Source organism: Scyliorhinus canicula, chromosome 18 (assembly GCF_902713615.1).
Source record: "Scyliorhinus canicula chromosome 18, sScyCan1.1, whole genome shotgun sequence".
NCBI classification, from domain to species: Eukaryota; Metazoa; Chordata; class Chondrichthyes; order Carcharhiniformes; family Scyliorhinidae; genus Scyliorhinus; species Scyliorhinus canicula.
This window is the reverse complement of record NC_052163.1, coordinates 127,885,577-127,893,052: the sequence shown is the minus strand read 5'-3', so window position 1 is coordinate 127,893,052 and position 7,476 is coordinate 127,885,577.

The following is a 7,476-nucleotide window of genomic DNA, read 5'->3' as shown; positions in this document are numbered from 1 at the left end:
CTCCAGCTGAGGGTCAGTGAATCTTGGTTTTGCTCTCCTCACTGCCATCTTGTTGGCTGGGGTGGGGAGTGAAATGTGTCAGCCTCCTGAGGGTGAATCGCAAAACCAGTGAATTGGAAGCAATTGTGTTCCACACAGCGCCGGTGATAGCCCCTTATCGGTATCTGAATCAATCCAGGTGTGGTGCCAGTTTTGATGTTGTGGAATTCCACAAATCCTGCGCCAGCGACGACCTGGTGAAGCAACACACAGGACTATTGTGAGCCAAACAGCATAAGCAGCAAGTGATAGACAAAGCTCAGCGATCCCACAACCTACAGATCAGATCAAAGCTCTGCAGTCCTGCCACAGCCAGTTGTGCTGGGCAATTAAACAACTCACTGGAGGAGTAGGTTCCACATACATGCCCAGCCACAATGATGGAGGAGCCCAGCACATCAGCGTGAAAGGTAAAACTGAAGCATTCACAATAATCTTCAGCTGGAAGTGCCGAGTGGATGATCCATCTCGGTCTCCTCCAGAGGTCCCCAGCATCACAGATGTCGGTGTTCAGACAATTCGATTCACTCCACGTGATATCAAGAAATGACTGAAGGCACTGGATACGGCCAAGGTTATGGACCCTGACAATATTCCGGCAATAGTACTGAAGGCTTGTGCTCCAGAACTTGCCGCCCCCCCCCCCCCCCCCCTAGCCAAGCTGTTCCAGTCCAGCTACAACACTGGCATCTACCCGGCAATGTGGAAAATTGCTCAGGTGTGCCTTACACAAAAAACCAGGCCAAACCCAACCCAGCCAATTACCATCCTGTCAGTCTACTCTTGATCATCAGTAAAGTGATGGAAGGAGTCATCAACAGTGCTGTTTCGCTGCATTTACTTCACAATAACCTGCTCAGTGATGCTTAGTTTGGGTTCGGGCAGGGTCGCTCAGCTTCTGGCCACCTTGATTTCAACATGGAGAAAAGAGCTGAGCTCCAGAGGTGAGGTGAGAGTGACTGCCCTCGACATCAAGGCAGCATTTGACTGAGTTTGCATCAAGGAGCCCTAGCTAAACTGGAGTCAATGGGAATAAGGGGGAAAGCTCTCCACTGATTGGAGTCATACCTGGCCCAAAGGAAGATGGATGTGGTGGTGGAGGTCAAACATCTCAGCCCCAGGACATCACTGCAGGAGTTCCTCAGGGTAGTGTCCTCGTCCCAGCCATCTTCAGCTGCTTCATCAATGACCATTGGTCAGTATTGGGGATGTTTCCAGATGACTGCACAATGTTTAACACCATTCACAACTCCTTAGATAATGAAGCAATCCATGTTCAAATGCAGCAAGACCTGGACAATATCCAGGCTTGGGCTGACAAGTGGCAAGTTACATTCATGCCACACAAGTGCCAGGCAATGACCATCTCCTACAAGAGAGGATCTAACCATTGCTCCTTGACATTCAATGGCATTACCATCGCTGAATCCACCACAATCAACATCCTGGGGGGTTACCATTGACCAGAAACTGAACTGCACTAACTATATAAATACTGTAACTATTAGAGCAGGTCAAAGGCTAAGAATCCTGCATAACTCACCTCCTGACCCTCCCAAAGCCTGTCCACCATCTACAAGGCACAAGTCAGGAGTGTGATGGAATACTCTCCACTTGCCTGGATGAGGGCAGCTCCAACAACACTCAAGAAGTTCAACACCATCCAGGATAAAGCAGCCCACTTGCTTGCTCCCCCTTCCACAAACATTCACTCCCTCCACCTCCGACACACAGTAACAGCCGTGTGTACCGTCTACAACAAGATGCATCACCTTCGGAGGCAGCACCTTCCACGAAAATTGCGATCTAGAAAGACAAGGACTGCAGATACCTGGAAGTTCCCCTCCAAGTCGCTCCCATCCTGACTTGAAAATATATCGCCGCTCCTTAATTGTCGCTGGTCACCCTCCCTAACAGCACTGTAGGTGTATCTGCACCACATGGACTGCAGCGGTTGAAGAAGTCAGTTCACCACCACTATCTCAAGGGTAATTAGTGATGGGTAATAAATGCTGCCCTAGTGTGACACCCACATTCCATACATGAATAAAAGATTTTTAAAAGCCTGATGTTGGGAGGAAATTTTCAATGTAAATGATCCATGATTGGTGATGTTGGAGATATCCAATTTATTGTTGAACAGAGGTTATTTTCTTTCATTTGAGAAATCAAAGTTATGCTCCCAGCAGGGCACCATTCAAGACGACAATACAAGTTCCCTCAATTATTTTAGCGCCCTCCCCTTTACATACTGTTCCCCAGCAGAAGTGGAGGCCCAGCTCCCTTCCCCGCAAAACAGCTGCGATAACTCGGCCAAAGCAGATGAAGTTGCGCTGGAGTGAAGATTAAGGAAGGTTTAAAGTTCCAGTTTTGAACTTTGAGAAAAGACTAAGTGAATAAGTAAAGATTGCCCAATGGGTCTTGAAACCAAAACCTCGAGGACTGTTATGGCCAGGTGAGGAGGGGTCAACGGACCCCTCTCTTGGCCCTCGCCTCATTTTGCCACATCAGTGTTTTTGGGGGCAATACTTAATTGTTTGCGTACTGTGATCATGAATGAACCAATCGGATAGATTTATTTACGTTTAACAGAGGGAATGGCCGGTTTTATTATATTTAAAGTGAACTAAGTTTGCAGGTTTGCCGCCTCCTCCCCATAGGTTGGAATGTGGATTGTAAATGATGATCTGAATTAGTGTCAGCCGTTTCGATATCAGTTGGAATCACTTTAACGTCTGAAAGCTTTGTTGAAGCCTCCGATGGCCGGAGCTGCTTGGGGCCTGAATGGGAAGAGTTCCCGTCAGATCGAGTGCAGTCAGCAGCATCAAATACAGCAAGGCCTCACCCCCTGTTTTACAGCACTGCCAGCCATTCAGCAGGTAAGTTTAAAGTGCCCGGCGAGACTGGCATTCCCGGTAGAAAGGCAACACCCAGGTAAGCAGACGGGATTTGGGTGGTCGGGAGGGTTGTAGGTGGCTGGGGTGTCGTGTTTTGGAGGACGGTAGGGGAGTTAAATTGGGTTGGGGAGGAGAGTCTGGTCAGGGGTTCAGGTCGAGGGGGTCTGGTTGGTGGGAGTCGAGTTGGGGGTGGGAGCCGGGCCAGGGAAGCCCGGGCCTGTCAGGGGAATCCAGGTGGGTCAGGTGGGGTTCCTGCCGGGAGATCAGGTCGGGTCTGTGCTGTTCTTTATGATTATGTTCTCAGGATGGATGTTCACAAGGACCACAGAAGCCAAGTTCAATAACGAAGCTAACATTTATTTACACTACTTATTAAAGCTTGACCACTTACTCCTATAGCAATCAATAATCTAGTCATCTACAATCTACATTCAACTAACACTACTCTCTACACTCTGGGCGTGATTCTCCGACCCCCCCCGCCGGGTCGGAGAATCCCCGGGGGGGGGCGGCGTGAATCCCGCCCCGCCTCTCCAACGCCGGCTGCCACATTCTCCAGCGCCGGTTTTTGGGTGGGGGTGGGGATCACGCCACGCCGGTCAGGGGCCGTTGGCAGCGGCCCCGCCGGCAATTCCTCTGCCGTCGACCTAGCCCCCGGAAGTGCGTCATGTCTGCACGGAATCTGCACGTTCTCACCGTGTGTGCGTGGGTTTCCTCCGGGTGCTCCGGTTTCCTCCCACAGTCCAAAGATGTGCAGGTTAGGTGGATTGGCCATGATAAATTGCCCTTCGTGTCCAAAAGAGTGTAGGTGGGGTTACTGGGTTACGGGGATAGGCTGGAGGTGGATTAAATAGGGTGCTCGTTGGGCCGAATGGCCTCCTTCTGCACTGCAAATTCTATGATTCTATGAAATACTCACGAGCAAGAAAATGTGATGAAGTCATGGTCAGCCTTGCAAGCTGATTGTCATTGCTTGAGTTGGGGAATGAAAAATGAACCATGTGGCAGTGGGAGGATCCTTTCTGAAATCTGTTCCAACTACCACACAGTAGAGCACAAAAGTTTTAAAACTTGAATATACCCCATTGATTTTTACAAATTCCTCCTATTTTTAATGGATGCAGCCACCACATATATAACAATAGTGACTGCCTTTCAAAAATGTTTCATTGGCTTTGAAGTATATTAGGATGTGCAGAGGTTGTGAGAAGCTACTGTATAAATGTTAGTCCATTCCAATGATCACAGCTGTGCTTCTCACGTTACATCACTCCGGAATGAGTTGGGATGTCACTAATTGTGAGTCGTTCACTTGACAAAGGTGCTGTGGTCGGTTTGACAACACTCTGGGCAGAATTTTATGGTTCCTCCCACTGGCGGGATCTTCTGACGCTGCCAAGGACGATGGACATTTGAATGGCACAGCGAACATTGCGCCCTCCACCCCTGTAAGATACACCCCATTGGCGATCTGCAGTATCACAAGAGAACTTTTTGCGTGTTTTTAAAATGTGGCTCGAGGCACGGATGTGCTGATGGGAAGCTTCAGTTATTCTCTGGTTGTCAGGGCAGCACGGTGGCCTAGTGGTTAGCACAACCTTGTCTTGAAAAATGACGCCACCTTCTTGAAGTATTGCACATCTTGCTGTGATATGCTGTGCTATTCCGTAGGGAATTTCAGAATATTGATCTATTGATCACGTTGGGGCAGCCATATATGTTCAAATCGGGATGGTGTGCGACTTAGAGGGGAACCTTTGGTGATGGGGTTCCTTTGAGATTACAACTCTGGTTCCCATGGTTACAGAGTTGGCCCTGACTGTAATCCATCATTGCTCCGATAATTCATGGTCAAGGATTCGCTCACGTCCACGTGCTAGTTTGCCTTTCCTGGGAATATTTTTAAATCTTTCTTGCGCTTGTGGGGTCTCACTCCCCCTGAGAGTCTTGTTTGAGCAACGAAGAACAAGGAAACATAGACTGAACTCTCCCATTGGGATATCACATGGAATTTTGCTTACTGATGTATCTCTGTGAAAGAACAAGACTCAGGGATAGAAAGAAGATCATAAAATATTGAAATCTCCCAGCCTGGAAGGAGGCCATTTACGTGCGAGCCCTTGGACAGAACTAATAAACCAGTCTCACTCTAGTGAATCAGTGTCACTCGAGTGAATCAGTCACACCCTGGTGAATCAGTCTCACTTGAGTGAATCAGTGTCACTCGAGTGAATCAGTGACACTCGAGTGAATCAGTCACACACTGGTGAATCAGTCTCACTCGAGTGAATCAGTGTCACTTTAGTGAACCAGTCTCACTCTAGTGAATCAGTCTCACTTTAGTGAACCAGTCTCACACTAGTGAATCAGTCACACCCTGGTGAACCAGTCTCACTCTAGTGAATCAGTGTCATGTTCGTGAATCAGTGTCATGTTCGTGAACTAGTCTCACTCTAGTGAATCAGTCACACTCTAGTAAAAAACGGCGAGCGCCGATTCGTGGTGTGGGTCGGGGGGGGGGGGGGGAGAGAGAATAGCGGGAGGGTGTGAGAAATGTCGGGAGGACATCCCGCTATTCTCCCACCCGTGTGGGGGGCGGAGAATCGCGCCCCAAGTACATTGAAATCTGTTCATCTCATGTTGGACTAGCTTCGGGTGCGTGTGAGGAGAACAGTGAAGAATAGATTATTAATAATAATAATAATCTTTGTTAGTATAACAGGTAGGCTTACATTAACACTATAATGAAGTTACTGTGAAAAGCCTCTAGTCGCCACACTCCGGTGCCAATGCGGGTACACAGAGGGAGAATTCAGAAGGCGGGGGGTCCCAGTGGGACGGAGTAACGTGAACCACTCCGGCGACGGGCCGCTCCGAAGGCTAGCCCCGGAGTGGTTTGCGCCACGCCGGCCGGCGTGGAAGGCCTTTGGCGACGTACCAGCCGGGGCCGAAGGGACTCCGCCGGCCGGCGTGGGTCCGTTGATGCGCGGGAGCATCAACGGCTGCTGACGTCATCCACACGCATGCGCCGGGGGGTTGGTTCACCTACGCATCGGCCATCGCGGAGGCTGACACGGCTGGCACCAAGGAAAGAGTGCCCCCACGGCACAGGTCCGCCCACGGATCTTTGAGCCTGATCGCGGGCCAGGCCACCGTGGGGGCACCCCCCGGGTCCAGATAGCCTGCGCCCCCCCAGGACCCCGGAGCCCGCCCGCACCGCCAGGTCCCGCCGGTAAGGGACCTAGTCCAATTTACATCGGCGTGACCTGCATATTACGAGCGGGACTTCGGCCCATCGTGAGCCGGAGAATCGGCGGGTGGGGCTGCTGCAAGCGGCTGTTGACTGGCGCGGCGCGATTCCCTTCTCCACCAAATCTCCGGCGCCGGAGAATTTGGCAGCCGGCGGGGGCGGGATTCACGCCGCCTCCTGGCGATTCTCCAGTCCAGAAAGTCCAATTCACCTAACAGCACGTCTTTCGGGACTTGTGGGAGGAAACCGGAGCACCCGGAGGAAACCCACACAGACACGGGGAGAACGTGCAGACTCTGCACGGTGAGGTGGGAATCAAACCCGGGTCTCTGGTGCTGTGAAGCAACAGTGCTAACCACTGAGCTACCGTGTCGCCCTAATGTTGATGGGCTTAAATTCTGAAAGTGTGGGATGAGGCTAATGTGGCAGATCAACACCAACACAGATGACCAGTTGGATTTATTGGGCTGCTTCTGTGCTGTAAGTAAGATGTACCACATTCAAGGATAACAACAGATTAATCCATTACAGATTTACATGAAATATCATGCATGCCAACTGGGTATTAAAAAAACTGTTTATAAAAATGGTGCATTAACTTCAAAGGCAAGTATCGCAGGTGATGTACTTCTGGTGCATCAATAGTAATGATTGTGACAGATTTATTGTGCAATTCCAAAACATATTATTATTAGAAAACACAGGGCGAGGCACTAATCACTGTTTTGGCTGCTCAGATGTGTGATTACAAACAAAGCAATCTAGAGAAAAATATACATGTACAGGATAAGTATTTACAGAGCATCAGATCCTGCACACATGGGAACTGCTGACATGTATATAACATGGCACCAGTGAGTCCCAAACATAATCCTGGCTGGTGCATTATCTATTGCAGGTTATAAAAATACACGCATTATTTCCGTGGATCAACACTGCCAAGCGCTCAGCACACAGATCAACGGTTATTTTATATCTACGACTGTTTTTTGCATTCCGCAGTCACATTTTGCTGGGTGTGGACATACATGAGAAAATGCTCTCCCATGGATTGACTGGGTTACTTTGGAATATAAGACGCTTTAGGAGTGAGGGTTCTGGTAGTATGCCGGAATCCTTGCAGTGAGTAAACCTGGCCCTAAGTGGTGAGAGACTGAGAAACACTGATTTACAAAAAAGACTTGGGTGTCCTTGTACACCAATTGCTGAAAGCAAGCATGCAGGTGCAGAAAACATATAACAGTTGAGCAAATTATATGTCGGCCTTCATTGAAAAAGGACTAGTGTACA